This window comes from Brienomyrus brachyistius, chromosome 13 (genome assembly GCF_023856365.1).
Source record: "Brienomyrus brachyistius isolate T26 chromosome 13, BBRACH_0.4, whole genome shotgun sequence".
Taxonomy (NCBI): Eukaryota; Metazoa; Chordata; class Actinopteri; order Osteoglossiformes; family Mormyridae; genus Brienomyrus; species Brienomyrus brachyistius.
This window is the reverse complement of record NC_064545.1, coordinates 6,337,700-6,355,062: the sequence shown is the minus strand read 5'-3', so window position 1 is coordinate 6,355,062 and position 17,363 is coordinate 6,337,700. Positions and strand designations below refer to the sequence as shown.

The 17,363-nt window shown below is 46.3% G+C and overlaps 1 protein-coding gene across 2 annotated transcripts in view; it reads left to right on the top strand.

The window, feature by feature from the left end:
- The first annotated feature begins 372 nt into the window (after positions 1-372).
- The window catches only part of tspan18b (tetraspanin 18b), a 43,852-nt gene continuing 26,861 nt past the window's right edge, over positions 373-17,363 (top strand). Inside the window, exons 1-2 of one of the 2 annotated variants that reach the window (XM_048972038.1) lie at positions 373-671; positions 1,766-1,836. The gene's annotated coding sequence lies outside the window, so the exon portion shown is untranslated. The remainder of the gene's footprint in view (positions 672-1,765; positions 1,837-17,363) is intronic. The other variant, XM_048972037.1, reaches the window with a different exon arrangement.

The following is a 17,363-nucleotide window of genomic DNA, read 5'->3' as shown; positions in this document are numbered from 1 at the left end:
GGGCGCTGGGAGGGAGGAAAACTGCGTAAAGCTTAAAGTATCACGTGTCCCGGGGGGTGTTCAGTGTCACGACTTGTAGAGACAGACAGTCACCACTTCTCTTATCGGTGTGTCCATCTGTGGTCTGGAGGAAGCGCTGTGGAAAGAAAACACTTCAGAGCCATTGCCATCGCGTAAAGTGATTAAGCGCAAAATTTAGCAGTTTGCGTCGACTCATTTAATACTCCAAGACGAAATATTAGGAGAGACTAAAAATATTGTGATGTGTATACATCATCAGAGCGACGTGTTAAGTAGTGATTACCCCACATGGGTAAACGAAAGGGGTTAATAGTAGGCGGAGACGAAAGTTGAATGCCCGCCCCCAGTGGCTGAGCGCTGGCCGTCCGTAGCGAGCGCGCAATGAGTTGGGATGAAAACTGTTTGCATACGGATCGCACCCAAAAGACTGCATGAGCAGGCTGGGGGCTTGGTGTTCAAGGGCTTGGGAATTTGTTAGTTGAGAGCTGAGGCTTGTTGTTCCCGTTGGACATTATTCTCACTCGTTCAGCTGTCTTTTTTGCCAACCCATCTGTGTTTGTAACCGATTTAAGCACCGAAGAATCCGCGATAAAATCACTTTGTGGAGTACATCGCTGCCCTGCGCACGATTTTGCGGAATACACTTATAGGTAAAACTTGATTACCGATTACTTTGTGCGGTGTTGTGCATTCTTTCGGCTGATTTGAATACGTGTCTGTTTAAAACATGTTAATATTCGCAATCCGACTTCACTCGACTGAGACAGTGTGTTAAACAGGATCGCACATAGGCACAATTACACCATAGATGGAGTATTTCTTACCCACGCCTTTTATTGAAAGCATTATACATATACAGAGCACACTGACAGTTCATGTTCTAATGTATGACTTCACTGTTAGCCTACTTGCCATTTTAACTTTAAATAGCCTAAAGAATTGGTCTTATGATTCAATTGTATATGGTGGTACATAATAACATTCAACGTTACATTTGAACAGTATTTTAATTATAAGTTTCCGTTCTTAATATCTGATTTTTGTTTTATCATTTTAGTCATTCATACTCTGCGCTTTTAGTCCGTGTTCCTTACTTTGAGACTTTTTCTTGTTTTTAATATCTCGCATAAAAATTATTACTATTAAATATCTATCACTACCGCCCTGACCTTTATGTATGTTTTCATACAACTAGGCTGTCTGAGTTTTTCGGTAGTGCTGTGGTTTTGTGGGATAATGATGAATCGGTCATTTATAGCTTGTAATCTGAGCAAAAATCTATTACAAATTCGACTCAGCCCTATGTGATAGAAATAAATAGGCAGACTGAGACATCCCAAATCAAGATTTTATTCCTATATTAAGAGTAATGAATGTGGTCCACACAATTGCCTGATAGGTATATGGCATTACAAAATGATACATAACTATATAAAACGTAATGATTCACCTTGAACATTAAAAAAACATAATCTTAATAAACAATGATCATTAAATTAGTGATCATGATTTCTGTTTGGAAGCTTAGTGGACAATTTGTCTGTCCCTTTCTTGCCTATTTTGTCCGAGATCTTGCGTCATAACCCAGGAGTAGAAACGTTAAAGTCTCCGTTGCACTGAACTTGGTATTAGGATTTTCAGATCTCATATTAATGGTTTCTTGTGGATTTATGAAACGCCTCAGTTATTTGATTTCGCTTCATAACCGTAATATAATATTTCGCTTGTTTGTTTATGTCACCAGACTCGTCTCGAAACAGCGGTGAAAAGGTGTCAGCGACAGGAGGACAAAAGAGTGACAGATTGGAGAAAAAGGTATTTAGCTTCAGGTCCTATTTAGATCTGAACCTTTTATTTGACAAAACTCTAGTGCTACCTGTATTAATAAAGGGGCGTGCGTTTTTCATCTATATTTCCTTTTTTGGATCGTTGACCGGAGTTGTTCTTTTGAACGACTGGGAAATGGTATTTATCTAATCAATCTAAAAGCAAAGATGTTTGTCAACAGAACGTTTTATTATGTACTTTTATTATATGTAGTTTTGCCCATTATTGAAAAAGAATCCTACTTGACTTCTGTTTTGAATTATTGTGTGGGTAAGATTATAAACAGCACATTCCAATGGAGGTTTCTCACTAAACAGTTTATGTAAAATTATCAGAAGTTCACGCCGAGTCGTGATCTTTGACATCAGATAAAGGCTGCAGACTCCAGCACTTGTTCGACAGGCTTGTGTTCGCAGCCAAGTCGGGTTTCAATTAACTAGCCACTTGTGCGTGAAAATACGGGCTCAGGGGGAGTCATTAAATACGAGGCAAGGTGCTCTGGTCGCTGCTGCCACATGCGGAGGTGTCAGACGCCTTCACAGCCTTGCTTAGACGGACTCAGGGTTGCAACAATCAATTAGCATTTGGGGTAGGAACACTGTCTCAAGTGGCTGAATTAGCGGCTGTAATGCTTCATTTTTTGGCGGCCTGTGCAGTGAGTTGAAGTTTGGAAACATGAAGCTGGCAGTACTTTTGGTTCGTGCACTTGTGTACAATTGGAAGAAGTTCCCGAAACATGGTCAGCAAAATGGGTTGTTTAAATGGTGTCTTCTCATTTATTTTCAGGTTACTTGATTTTTTCTTTTTTTTTTTTGCAAACCCTTTCCCTACGAGTTGTTTCTACGGCCGGAAAGCACTGCTGGTGGTTACCTCTCGCCTTGATCGTATATTGAAAATGACTCAACACTTGCCGTCTATGACTGGCTAAACCGAGTCAGACTTTACCGTCCTCTGTTTAGTAAATGCAGTGGCTGCAGGATAGTTTGCATTGCGATGCGGTGATGGATCTGTTTGGTCTGCTTGCAAAAATAAAGCGACTTACAGAACATATCAGATCATTCAGATTAATCTGGGTGGGGGGAAAGGATACGGTGAAGCGAGACTCTCCATCATTTTACAGCTTGATACTGAAGCGTTTTGTCTATGCTAAAAAAAAAAGTCTACGTTCCCAGCATGCAAAAAAGACTATTTAGAGTACATCGGCTGTTCGCCCGCTTTCGAGCTGCACTTAACCTTGCTGATACTTGACCTTGGCAAGCAAGCACTGTTATAAGGAAGGCACTCAGTTTAATTTAAATGGAGACCGAGGGTGACCCCCCCATGTGGTTTTCCCAGGTTTGCTAACCTGCCGCCATGAAATGAAATTTCTGAGTGCTGCCACACTTCTGTGTGTTCTGTCTAAAAAATGATGCCAGCCTGTGCTTGCGGCTGGTGTCCTATTTGTCTTGTTGCCTCGACGGTTCTTGAGTTCTGAGGTTAAACTTTTGTCACCCCAGTTTCTATTTATTCAGCTCAGCACTGTGACCGACCAGTGGGGATTTCTCCCCTCTCGGGTGGGGGGGTTATACGACCATAAAAGTACAGCGATATTGTTACTCCCTCAACAATTTTTTCGGCTTTCGAGTTTTGTGTTCTAGGTCCAAGGCCAGTCACAAACCCTCAACATCACTCACACACTCCATCCCCCCTCCATAGCCAGCCAAGTGGAGTCACCATTATTAAAAGCCTGGGGTACATGAAATTAATTCAGAATCGGAGTCTGTCCCTGGGCTTTCAGCACCGATGCCCCCACAGAGTGATGGGCCATGTCTTCCCGTGATGCTAATATCCAATGATATGTCGACAGATGAGGTTGGTCGGCTTGGCCTTGTGTGAGTCTCCCTTCTGTGATTGTGGCCCCGGTGAGCTCAGCTGATTCGCTGTGCCTCCGTCTCCATTCCCGTGGGCTGTCCCCTGCACCATCAGCCGTTGATGAGTTTAACAAGATGGGAGAAAACGAGAGGGGGGGGTCATCGCTCAGCCCGACGTGTTCCCTGTCCACGCCCCGGCTGCCGGCCCGTAGAGATCCGCAAGCTAAATGGAATATCTTTTGGCTTTATGAGAAAATTGCTTTTTTCGATTTCTTGAGGATTCTCCTTTTAATGTGTATGAGTTGAGCTTGTTTTGTCGGTAATGAGCACATGTAATGAGCACATTTTCTTCTTTTGTTTCCTTACCACCTTGTGAAAATGGAAAACGTTGTTGGATTGGAGCAATTAAATATGGATAAAACGACATGTATTTCTTGCGAGCCCCTGTAATTGCAGGGATTCCTCCTGTGACCGTCTGTGTCAGCGATGCTGGTATTTTTTCTGCGTGACTGATAAGTTCTCCCTCTGCCCCATATAACAAAATATTACAAAAATAAATGTTCTCATTTGTCCCGTCATACTTCCCAAGATAGACCTGATCCAATTTTCCCAATCTGCCATTTTCAGAAGAGCACAGTGCTTTGTAATCCGCATGCCTATTATCTCTGTCCGTCTTATCTCTCAAGGCTGAAGATCATGCTGGTTTAAGAATTGCCACTTGATCAGTTGAATGACGCCTGTTTTGCTTGTTCGGTGACTGAGATGAGCAGCAGCACCCCTGATTTAATGTGTAGGACGTTTCGGTAATGGTTCATAATAACTCTGACCTAGTAACACTACTTCAGTGTAGTCAGTGTGGCGCTGGGAAGCTCAGCAATGCACGTTGGCCAGGAAAGACTGCAGCTAGAGAATGTCTCTGTCCTTTATCACAAGGAAACAGACCTATTGTTGTATGCAGCCTAATAGTCCTTCAGCTCATTTTAGGTTTTGGCGATGTGCCCCAGCAATGTATCAGAGACCTGGCAAAACAAAGGGTCTGCGTTTGGTATGCTCGTCCATAAAGATCACATGTACCCTTTAATAATGAGAGGAGGGCCGGTGGGCTTTCTCTGGAGACCTGCGTCGGCTGTCTTTTGGCATTTACCGTCCCGCACCTTCCCAGCTGGCTCGTATCTTGTTTGGTTATTACGACGGCTGCAAAGGAGCAGCCGGCAATAAGGAAAAGCGAGCACTGGGTAAATCCCACATCTTACTGGGAATGTTTATCCAGCTCTGTCCGTTTCTGTGAATTCCCAGGTGTCAGTTAAGAACCTGAAATCTGCTTGGACGAAACTGGCTGGTGCAGAGAGTGGTGTGATTCAGTGGGGGGGGGATCTCTGTGTGGCTTGATTACCTGTACATATTCAGACGGGGCCTGAATCCCCACTACACGATTAAGCAGATTACCCACATTTACTGTGTGAGTGCGGGTGAAGACAGGCCCCCGCCCCCTGCCTGCCCCCCCCCCCCCCCCCCTTGCTGATGCACAAAAGAGTTCATCTAAATCCAGACCATGGCTGGTCTCACTGTACCTGGATTAACCTGTGCTCCTCAGCAGTGGTCTTCAGCCCTGGTCCTGGATTAACCTGTGCTCCTCAGCAGTGGTCTTCAGCCCTGGTCCTGGATTAACCTGTGCTCCTCAGCAGTGGTCTTCAGCCCTGGTGCTGGAGCCTAGCTGTACATGGTGCTTTTATCCTAGCTGAAGAAATATGGGAACTCAGTTCTGATAAAAAAAAAAATGAGATGTATTTTTTGTTGTAAAATGAAATGAAGCAATTTTTGACAGTATACCCTTTGAACAAGTACACGTCCCATTGTTTCAGACATATAGACATCAAGATATATAGAGACCACATGATCAGCCATCCATTCCACATTTTTTTGAGGGTGGGGGTGTTAAATGCATTGCCCCAAGGGCTCATTGAAAATGGGTCTTCTCTGCCAAACATGGGGTTTGACCTAGCAACCTTCTGGTCACAGGCACAGAGACCTGACCCTCTGAGCCAAACTCGTGTTAGTACGAATGGCCTTTACGTTTAAGAAGCTTCCAAACATTCTTTGAAGTCAGAGCCTTAATTTGCTGCCCAAACGCAGTCCTGGGATAGGCTCCAACAGGCTTACGTATTGACCATGTACTGGATAAGCAGTTAGAGAAGATGGATGGGTGTTGCAAAATGCAAATCGGTCAGTAAGGTTTTTAAGTTGCTCCGAATGTGCCTTTCCTACTGTGGTTTTGGGAGCAGCGACATTGCTTGGTTTCCCATAATTCCTGCAGTCTCCTTGTCATTCCGTGTCGCCCAAAGGTTCCTCTTTAACTACAGCCATGTGACTCACTTATTAGTACAGAGTTTAGTTAGCATTGTGTTTCAGCGCATAAAATACATTCAAGAGCCAAGGTGCCCTTCGGATAATGCTGTTTTTTTTTTACTGTGCTATTGTTTTAAAGTCTGACGTAATTCTGTAAAATGAGGTTATGATCTGGCTTGACTCAGACACTTACACTAGACAGGAAAAAGATAAATGTGAAGCATAAATATTTTCTGTAATAGATTTAATGCTGACTTAATCTTGCTCAAGAAATTTCACTGCATCGTAACTTTTTTTTTGTAATAAGGCACCTTCTTCTTATATATTCATGCTGTTATCAGTGTGCTCTGTGCAGCCAATTTAAAAGTCAATTTAAGGCTCAGTGCCCCACAGTCCTTTCTTATCTGTATTTTTCTTGATAGATACGGTTCCTTTCAGATGGCGGATTCAGACTTAACTATATAGTGGATGCTGATTTCATCAATATCCTGTAATTGAATGGCGGAGTTTTGCCCATAGCTGAAACTCAAAATGGCGGCCCGGGTCAGTCCTGTGATTGAAGTGAACGCCCCGCAGCTGTGCGCAGTGCCTCCTGAAAAGATGCATTGTGTGTCTCTTGTGCGTCCCCTTAAGAGCCGACCTCGGGCTCCTCACGCGGAAGCGACCGTGTCTAGACGGCCCGCCTGGTCCCTACCGTTTGCCGGGACGTGGCCGCGGCCAGATGGGCTCGGCTGTTTCCCCTGTGCTGCTCTGACTTGGGACCTGCTCTTCCTGTCACACAGCGACCTTCAGACCGCGGCGCTGCGCCTGCCCACCTCTCAGGAGCTGTTTTCTTGAAATCGGGCACAACTGGACTCTGGTCACCTACTTTTTGTTTTATCTCCCGAAGCCGTCGCAGGCACAGCCCTCCCTGGGGATCAGGTGGTTTGTCTGCAATATGCTCTTATTCGGGAGAGGAGCTGTACCACTGACATACTGGGAGGGACCCAGCATCAGCCTTATATGGGGTGTCTTTGTCGTTCTGTGGCTGTTTTCCACCGACCCGCTCTAGTGAGCAGGAAAAGTGCTCGATTCAGTACCTACTGTTCATTTTAGCCTTTGTCTAGCTCACCCCTCCCTCACGGTTGGCTGCAGACCTTGTCGTTGACTGATGATAGCTATCATTTGCACCGGCTTGCCAATTTACCCTCCTTTGCATCAACTACTACTCACAGATGCGTTGGGACGACCCTGGCTTATGCGTGTGTGTTGCAATCAAGCTTGCTCGCACACATGGAGGGGCTTACATATGTAAGACAGCCACCCAAGCGTACGGAGAGTCGATGTTGCTGACCGCCCCGTGTGGATGTGTCGTCTTCATGGTGGACTGGTGAGCTCCTTTTGATGCACATGAGAAGAAAGCCAAGACAATTAGTCAGCCATCAATCAAAACTATCAAAACACATGTTCAGCTTCTGAGCCGGCCTATTGCTTGGTAATTAAAGGCCGTTTTTGGTTTATCATTTTAAACTGCGGTCAGGAAATTATGCTACATTTATGCAAGTAAGATTTTGTTTTTTCTTTTAAAATAGGATTTTAATTATAGAGCTTCTGAAAGAAGTCACATGCGAACTAAGGAGAGTTGTTTCCCATATTTAAGTATCGGATCTTGTCACCATTTGCTACCATTCAGCCGCAAGTCAATGCAGTCTGGAAACAAAAATCCATTTTCCCCCTCAATAAACCGTGGCAGTGATTTACAGTTGCGGCTGAGCAGTTAGATATTCAGCCATTTAACCATTTTCAACCGCGACAATCGCAGTGGCGGCTCACAACGGGTTTCCTTGTTCCTTCCTCTGGCGGTAATAGGGAAGGATTCATAAACTGCAGCGGTAAACAGGAATTTTCAGGCCTTGAGATTTTTTTGAACAGGATGGAGTGTAACTGCATCTCCCCAATAGATAATGATCATTATTTTTCAGTTTGCAAACTGGAGCAAACATTTAAAATAACATGGAAATGGTGCAATTAATATAATACAGGCCATGTGTTGTATCTTATAGATATATCTGTGGGTTTGTATTATGCATAAATATTGTGAAAGCATCAAACAGCACTATAACACTCATGGCTACTCAGTGTTCCATTACCTTATGAAATGCTTGTCTTTGCCCTTTAAATAATGCTATTAAATTCTCTTCAGGCCTGTTTTTGGCTTCAGCCAGCCCAGCCCGGCTTCTGAGGGGTCGCCCTCGTGGTATTAATCGAGTGGCACGCTCTCCCCTGGGTGCCTCTCATCAGCGGCCCATTAGAGACATCGGCCCCCTGCCTTGCTCTGCAGCCTCTGGCGGGGGCCAGGGGACTGATCAGCGTCTTATTAAGATTCCCCTCTTGTACAAGCTCTACCTGGGGGCCACTTTAATGAATCCCCCCCCTTGTCACTGCTTTGTGCAGTGTGGGGATGGTCCTGGCCACTTTGCTGAAGCCCATGTTCCCAGACTGGAGGATCCAGACCCCTAATTGGGGATGGTAACACCTTGGAAGATGCGGTGGTTAATTAGGCCTGAATCTGGCTGGTGTGAACACAGGACTCTGACAGGCGTGTTTACAGGGGTGTGGGGTTGTTTAAGTGGAAGGGCGCCCCCTCATGGCAGGGGACCAGCTGGCTGCCCATCTGGTTCGCTGTCAATCACCCGACACGAGCCTGATCAGCACTCCCAGGAGCTCCGGCGACAAAACCGTTCAGCCGGAACTTTCCGTCCATGGATCACTTCAGCTGTTAAACCTTTGTATCCTTCTGCTTTCTGTAAACCGTGAACCTTAAGCCATCTCGTCTTGCTTAACCATATTATAAACAGTGACACATACTGCACAGTAATGCATCTGACATGCTATTTACACATTACCCCTACTGTGCATCTGTCATCTAATAACCTTAAAAACCTGAGTGAATCAGAGCAGCATTAACAAACAGATGCCTGGCCAGTTGTCATGCGACGGTTGTGATGCCGTTCCTGAATTTTCCTTCATTCCTTTTATTGTAAATAGGCTGCTTTCTCCATTTTACCTTTCAGGATGTCCGTAGAGGATGTGTCGTCGGACTACTTTATTAACTTGGAATTTAGTAGAGATTAATTCCTCTTTTCCATTTTTTTACCTCCTTAAAAGGAGAAGCGATGGCAAGTCCATAGAGTGCCTCTTCATTTTTCTAAAACCGTACATTTGTAACCGGCTGCTGCTTTAGAAGTGGATCGTTTCGCGGCGAGTTAGTGGCTCGCTGTGCTGAAGCTCCCTCGCTGTCAGTGAAAGTCCCCAGCGTTTCCTCTGACTCGTCTGCTCGGCTGGGCGGTAAACACGACAGAGATGGGCCCGCTGAAGTTCCGGATGCAGCCAATTGATCCCTGACACGTACGGGTGAAGGCCACTGTCTCCCTCCTGCCTCAGGTGGTCCTCAGCTAAGCTGCGACCTTAGCTTAAGGTCCAATCATACCAGCAAGGTTCAGTCACAATTAGCATGGCCATTTAGACCCGCAGAAACCTTGGGGCCAGGCTTTACGCATAGCTGGGCATATCGTACCTGGCAGTTGGGTCCCAGATGGAGTCTAGCTGTGCCGTCTGTGGTTTGGAACACTTCACTGGCGAAACACTGGAATGCAGATGATCGGATTAAAGAATGGCAGCAGAAGTCCTACAGGATTTAGAGAGACGATTTATAATTAGCAGTGGAACCGGCATGTGTGGCTAATGACCTGAACTTTTGCTTGTAATAAACAATTAAAGGCTGAGTTTGGGAAAGAACCAGTTTGCACTTCGACTGTCAAGCCATTGTGTCCCGTTCGATTTAATTGATGGGATCTGCAAGCTGCGATTATTATTATGACAGCCTTACCACCTGATGCCCATAGTGCGCAGAGGATGACCACAGGAAGCTGATCCAAATGAAGAAAATCAATCTTAATAGACCTCATTAATCTAGGGAGTGCCTCTCTCTTCAGGTCAGGGTGCATTGCTGTAGCATGTCGTTTTATTACTCAGTCGTTAGTAGTCGAGATGGGTCAATTTGACCATAAAATGTAATCTCGTCTTCAGAAATGCTATCATCAAATGCCATCAAATGGGTCCAGGTTGACGGTTTGTTTGGAGGCGACGTCATGCAGAAATTAAATCGGTTTCGCGTCTCCTGAGGGCGTATGTCATTCTTGCGCTGCGCTCAACAGAAGCATTATGTGTCTCAGGACTTCAAGGACAGATGCTTGAACAAACAAGGTGTTTAGTTTAAGTAAATGAGATTAATGTCAACCCCCCCCCCCCCCCCCCCCCGTTTTTATGTGATGAGGTTGAAATGGATAGCATTGGATGAGATCCCAGAGTAAGCAGAAGCCAGGTTTGGACCAATCACGTGTGTTTGTTTGTGATAGAGAAGGTTTGTTTGTGATGCGAAAAGGTTTAAGTCTGAGGAAGTCAAAGAACAAGCCCTCCAGTGATATTCCTGGTGGAGCAGCCTCTGGATGTTGTCTTATTTAAAGCAGGAGACAGAGGAATCCCTGTTGACCCAAACTGCATGGATGAAGCACACAAGAGCATTTGAATAATGCTCCTCAGTCTCCCAGTGTTTGCTTCTTACATCAAGTAGACCTTATCTGTCAACCGCACATGATTTTTCTTCCTGTAAGGAACTTGGTCTCTGTGGGATGACCACATTTCCCAAGCTTTCGGCGTTACTGCTATGGGAAGTGTTCCAGGCGAATGGAGGATGAGAATGTAAACATATAGAAATGCACTGAAACATGTGGTGAAAGTCATTATCTTTAGAAAAGGGTTTCGGTTATCAACAGCAACACTAATGGCTAGGGAGGGATGATCACGGTCGCGCGAAAGATCAATGATGTGAAAGGGATTAGGCTGTGTGGTAGCCTGGGAACTCTGATTTCAATTAAATAAAAAGCAGATGGGCGCGCTGGAAGCGATCGAGAAGCCCCCCCCCTCACTGCATGCATGTACACATGCAAAAGCTGCTGTCTTCACCTCTGGTCCCGTCACCGCCCCGGTGCTTTATCAGCTCTAGCCCCCCTGCCGCACGGGCCCCGTTTTGCTCGAGCCCTTGTATAAGCACTGCGGTTTCTATAGCAGCCACAAGCCCGACCCCAGTGTGCACAATGGGTGATGCCACAAAGTGGAACCTCTGAGATGATCCCCCAAAAAGGAACGGCAACTAAAAGGCTCAATTTGTCTGAATTCACAGACCGTTAGTTTGTTTCGAATAGCTCTTCTGCTCCTATATTCCCTGTGCCTCTTTGTCATTTGAAACCTTTGACTGCGGCTCACTGTCCCTCACCAGTATTTGGAGAAAATTTTTTATTTTCCTGTCCTTGTTGCTTGGGCTGCTCTGAGTGAATTAGGGCCTTATAAATCCTTCCGTATTCCCGATCTTTGAATGGAGCATAGCTCTGCGTATCGCTGGAGTGACACCAGATGAATTACAGTGATCCCTCCCGTTGCTTTGTGTACTTAATCAATCAGCCAAGCTTCGACTACAGCGTCGCAGCAGAGCCCCTAAATCAGCTTTAACGATGATCCGCGCAAATCTCAAACACCCATGAAACCCACGTAAATCAGAACGGGGAGAAATCTGGATATTTCTGCCTCCAGAGGGTCTCAGAGTTAGTTATCCGGAAATAGTGCCAGATGGTGAGAGTCGCTGCTGTGTATGAAATTAGTTACATTAGAATGAGCCCAGGGAGAGTCACGCATCCATTGTGTGGTCCTGTTCTGGCCTGGCACTTGAGAGCAGTAGACTGGACCACTCAATTACTCAGTTACTGTTCTTCCATACCCCCTCAAAACATTAAATTCACAAGCTCCGTGCGTCTGCAAAACTCGTCCATTACACCATATTTCCTCATTAAGGCGCAGTTAATTAGCAACTGTGCTTTGACTACCGAATAAGCAATTATCAGTTGAGAACATCTAATACGGCATTTTATGTTAAAATATTCCAGCATCCGAAAGGAAATTATCGATAATTGTGTGTTTCTTTTGTCTGCATTTAGAGACTGAGCATGGATTCGGTGTTATTGAGTTAAACAAAGAAAAAGCGTAGAGGAATCTGCCCCTAGTGTCAACTAAGGTTGTCTCAAACTAAGCGGAGCATGTTAGACACCATTGGAAAGTTCCGTCTGTGTCTCCATGCTCCGGGAAGTCGTAGTCACTCAGGGGGGGCCTAAGATTTCAGCCGAGCAGGATGGGTGGTGGTCAGAGCGTTTGAGTATCTTAGACGTGCCAGGCCCGTTAATGGGAGTCTCGCTTTCCTTGGGGTGATGGTCTTTGACCCCGCACATGCAAAGGTGGAATTTCAAGAGTGAAAGCCATTAACCCGTTTGTTTATCTTCGCAACGAGCGTGAATTAATATCTCCAGTCAGTTCTAACCACAAGCTCGTAGTGAAACCTATTGACTTGTATTTCCTCAGGGACCCCAGTCTGGATGTCTTCCAGTATGGCTCGCTTTACATCTTTCCATTCCCACTCACTTTTCCCAATAATTCACTGGGATGTAACCAGCGGAACTCTCTTTCCCACAACTTGAGGCCCTCGGTGATACACCCTCACAGCGAAAGTACTTTGAAGTGGCCTGTTAACCCTCAGTCCTGCCGCCTCCTCCCCCAGTCCCGTAATCAATCCCGGTACAACATTCAGAGTCTGTGAAACACTGGTCAGCGAAAGGTACTCGTTCGTTAACTCCTTCATGTGTCGCTGTTTTCCGGTTGGAGGAATTTGCGTGGTTAAGGCTCTCACACTCCAAGTTGGCTGTTTATAGGTGCATCCTGCACTTTGCCCGAAATTTAATCAGATCCCATTGAGAAAAAGCTACAATGCCTTCAAAATTCAGCAGCTGAGTTACTCAGTCACACCAGGAACCCTGCCCACATCACCCCTGTACTCCAAAACATACACTGACTTCCCGTAACTGCCTGCATTCAATATAAACTCGCATACAAAGCATTCAGTGGACTTCCCCTTTCATACCTTTCAGAGCTTCTTCATGCTTATACTCCTGTGTGTTTACTTAGAACCTCCGACATCAGTCTACTTTCCATTATCCACGCACAAATGTCTTCTGTGAGAGATAGATCATTTACTGCCGAAGTCTGCACACTCCAGAACGCTCTACCTCGGGAACCTTTGTGAGTGGACAAGCCTGTCTTCTTTCAAGGCCAAGCTGAAAATATGCCTCATCATATACATTTACTTATTTACCAAATGCCTTCAATCCAAAGCGATGTACAGTTGAAAAAGTAGGGTCAGCTGGTCCTCGAATCAACTGCATTTAAGAACTTTGCTCAAGAGCCCATTGGTGACACCACTGTGTGATTTGAGCCTTTCAATCATGAGGCATAACCTGCTGAGCTACACACTGCCCCAACATTACTACACATACCTAAAAATGACATCATACATGCTTCCTTTCTCACACCTTTGATGATTCCTACCTTCCATGCTTTAACCTGTTCATGTTCTACTTGAACCTGCCTGTACAAGTATTGCCTGCCTTTGTCAGTAAGCTCTTCCTGTTTTTAAGTGATTTTTAATTCCTAGTTTTTTTTTCTTTTTTTTTTTGCTTAATTATGTGTATTACCAGCTTATTATTCTTAAGTACCTGTCACCATACACACCTATCCTGTGTCTCTCTTTTCTTGCTCACGCTTGGGCTTCTGACAATTAAGGTGCCATGTCCCCAGTGACCTTTGCTTATTCTTCCACTTGAGAGAGTGAGAAGTTTTGAGTAAACAAAACCAGGAAGACCGCAGAAAGGCTAGAAAGGCAATGAAAGAACTGTTGTTTTATCTACCAATGTGTATGAGCGTGGGTTAGTGTTAAAATGTATTATTCCATTTGCAAATTGCACTTTTGGTGGCAAACAGAAGACGAAAGGCTGATGCCTGGCATTCTTAACAAATTTTTGGCGTATTTTAGGGTATTAATGGGAATTCAGAATATAATGCAAAGGTTTTCCTTCCGAGAAGCATCGCCAAAACGAAAATGTAAGGCAAAGCAAACTGAGAATGCATGACTGCCCTGTGGCGATTGCCGCTTTCACCGCGTTAGAGTCTGGAGTGCCAGTTCAGCATTATTTCCTAAAGCAGAGCCATACGCTCTCAAATGCTGGCCAGTGGGATAATATCACACTGGGCCAGACCCAATCCCGCATGGTGACAAATTACACAGAACCACAAACTGCAGTTTGCAGATGAAGATCTGGTTGGGTGAAGATGGGTGATGTGGGTCGGGGATCCAGGGGGGGGGTGACGTTAATCCTTGGGGCACGTATGGCGTTTTATGAGGGGGTCCCTCTGCTGAAATGGTGGAAAAATAAGCCGGGAGTCTCCATGCTCTCGTAATTCGACGAAGGGCATCGACCTTTGACCCTGCCGGCCACCTGACCTTCGGAATGGTGCAGCTGTCGAATGTTCTTGAAGCTTGGGAGGAGGTTGTGGCATTTTCCATCCCTTGCGGTGTTGGTTTGGGATGGGAAACATGCATTTCATTATCACGTTCTGGCATTATCTCCCCTCCGGCCTCCTTGTGGCGCAAAGACCTTGGGCTGGCGCGTTTCCTCGGCACACTCCGCCCTCACATTCTGTGCTACGTGGCCTGAAGTGTGTAGATAAAGTGTTTTTCTTCCCCTGTTTTTCCACCTTTCCCCTTCACAGGGGCTTGAAAAACGCTTGTTCAGCTGAAGTCTGCTGCAGAGCGCTTGGGTGCGTGGTGGTGGTGAGTGGGAGGGGGTTAGTGCTTTGGAGGGAGGGATGTAGGAAGGAAGGTATGCCGGGGCAACCATGGACAATGAGAACCAGACGCCGAACCCCCCTCTGTTGGGGAGGGAGAGGGGCGAGCAAGCCAGCCCATGCTGATAAACAGCGGTTCGCTTTCTTTTGGTTGGGAACAGCGCATTCTTTAGATGGGGTGAGGTGTGCCTCTGTAATACCTGTACAGGGCATTTATGGTTAGAAAGAGGAGAAGAGTTGTCACCCATCCCCTATATTACAAGAAGGTCCCAAATTGGAAAATAAAAGGCTGCGTTCCATTTTGAACTAATACAAGATGTGATTTCTCCCAAATTTTAGTATATATTGTTTCACAGATATTACCAGGTCAGGTGAAATGCAATTTAATTTAGGCCAGGGGGTCGATCCTTCCCCCGTTCTTCCTTGTTTCGGCAAAGCAGAGCCCCCTCCAGCCAAGGACATGGCTTGGTCATTTAAAGGCTCCCATTTCTTGAAGGCATTTCCTCAAAAGGGGGCCGACCCGACCGTCAGCTCCCAGCTGTCATAGCGACAGCAGAGTGCACATGGCTGCAGTGTAGCGTTACTGCGTGGCTGCACCGCCTGCTGCGCCGCCTGCTGCACCCTCAGGTGGTCACTGCAGCGTCTGTAGGCTCGGCTCTATAAACAGGCAGGCGGAGGGACGAGGCCTCGGAGGACGTCGGACGTGCCCACGTTTCCTCTCGCCGGCCCGAGCAGAGTGAGGGAGAATCTGCTGATCTCTCTCCCCCGCTCTGTGGGAAGGAAGAGAGACAAAACAACATCGTGGTCACGCTCAATGGCATCGTGACAATGGATTTACACAGATTACCTGCCCGGGGGAGGTGGGGGGGGGGGGGGTGGTTCTGGCGCCTCCCAGTGTTGGCATAACACCACCATAGCAGCGTTAGTATTTTCTTACCCCCAGTCTGAAATCGAGGCCAGATGTGAGCTTACCACGTACTCCAGAGGCATGTGTGACCGCGACGGCCCTGACCACCGGCACGTGATGCAGAAAGCCCCCGTTTGGGCCTGGGCAGGCTGTGGGCCACGTGCGGGACGGTGTCAAACGTGCACGGCAGCTGCAGCCAGTGAACGTTCGCAAACATGCTGTAGCATCCATGGCTCAGCGGAACAATAACAAACACAAGCCCGGGCTAATGATGATCCATCAGCTTCATCTATCACTCAGAACGCAGCATGGTAACCCGACTTTCTTTTCTATTCATTTCTCTACTTTCCAGCTTCAAAACAACAGATCTGGGTGAGAGTTTAGCGCGTCTCCAGGGTAAACTGCGCCGCATCACGCTTTGATCTCCATGAGCAAAGCAGAAATGCTACAGCTTTGAAACGTTTTACAAAAGAAATGAAAGCCAATTAGGCAAATCAGGGTTAAACACATCTTCAGAATGAAAACGGGTACGTGTGAACGATGTTCACAGAGCCAGAGGGCTGCAAAGATGGAGGTGGGCTGCAGGTATGAGATGAAAGAGGGTGATGGAAAGAAACGCACAAACACGCCTGGTTCTTCGCAGGCAGATCGGACGGCCCGTCGGGGTCCTTCCACTGGAACCCATACGCCTGAGGTTCACATCCTCTCGCATCCACTGGGCTCCACCATTTGAAGAAGCGTTGACTTGTGTATAATGCAAGAATATTTTAACATTTCATTATTGGTGCTTCGTTGGGGGCGGATCTAAGTGGTGGCCATGCCCCCCAGTAAAAACGTAACCTCCCCAGTTGCTACCCCGCATCAAAAATTGAAAACAAAATATGGGGTATTTAATTCTGCAAACCCAAGCTGTCAAACCTGTCAACCAGTCGCTCTTGACTTGTCTCCAACTTGATTGTGATATTAATCGAAAATCATACCCTCACCCCCCCCAGTCGGCAAACTATTACCCCATTTCCACCCCAGTAAACTCACAAATTACAAGGTGCTGCATTAGTAAATTAGAGTAAATGTATTTTTATCCATAGTCCAAACCAGATTTCCAGTTTATGTTATACAGGTCATCCTCCCTTCCTGTTTGGGGCCCTTGAGGTGACGGACGGCAGGGTATGTACGAGAATCCCTGACGTGACTCTCCAGGAGACGGAAGGCTGATGATCCACTGTGCTGGAAGTAGGGCAAGAACAGCACCCAGGTGACATCAGTGTCGCAGGCTTGAGGAAGGATGCTTTTGAACTGCCTTGTTTTCCCCACTGGCATCGGCTCAGTTTTCCAAAGCCTCTTACATCAAGCCGGTCAGCCCAGAAGCAGAAAGACCCACATACCGACAAACAGGCAGCCCCTAATAAATCACATTTCCACAGGGGTATAATCTGTGTCAGCTCAAGGTGACGGACCCACATACCTGCAAACAGTTGGGCCATTATAATCAACCCCCTACACCTGCCATCAGCCAGCCCAAATAATCAGCCTGCTTTTCCACAAATTCAAACCCCGCTGTCTTTGCAATCCGAATCAAAAGGTAGCTGGCAGATTTGTGGCACATTTCAGAGCACTAACCCACGTACTCGGGAACAGTGAAAGGGAAG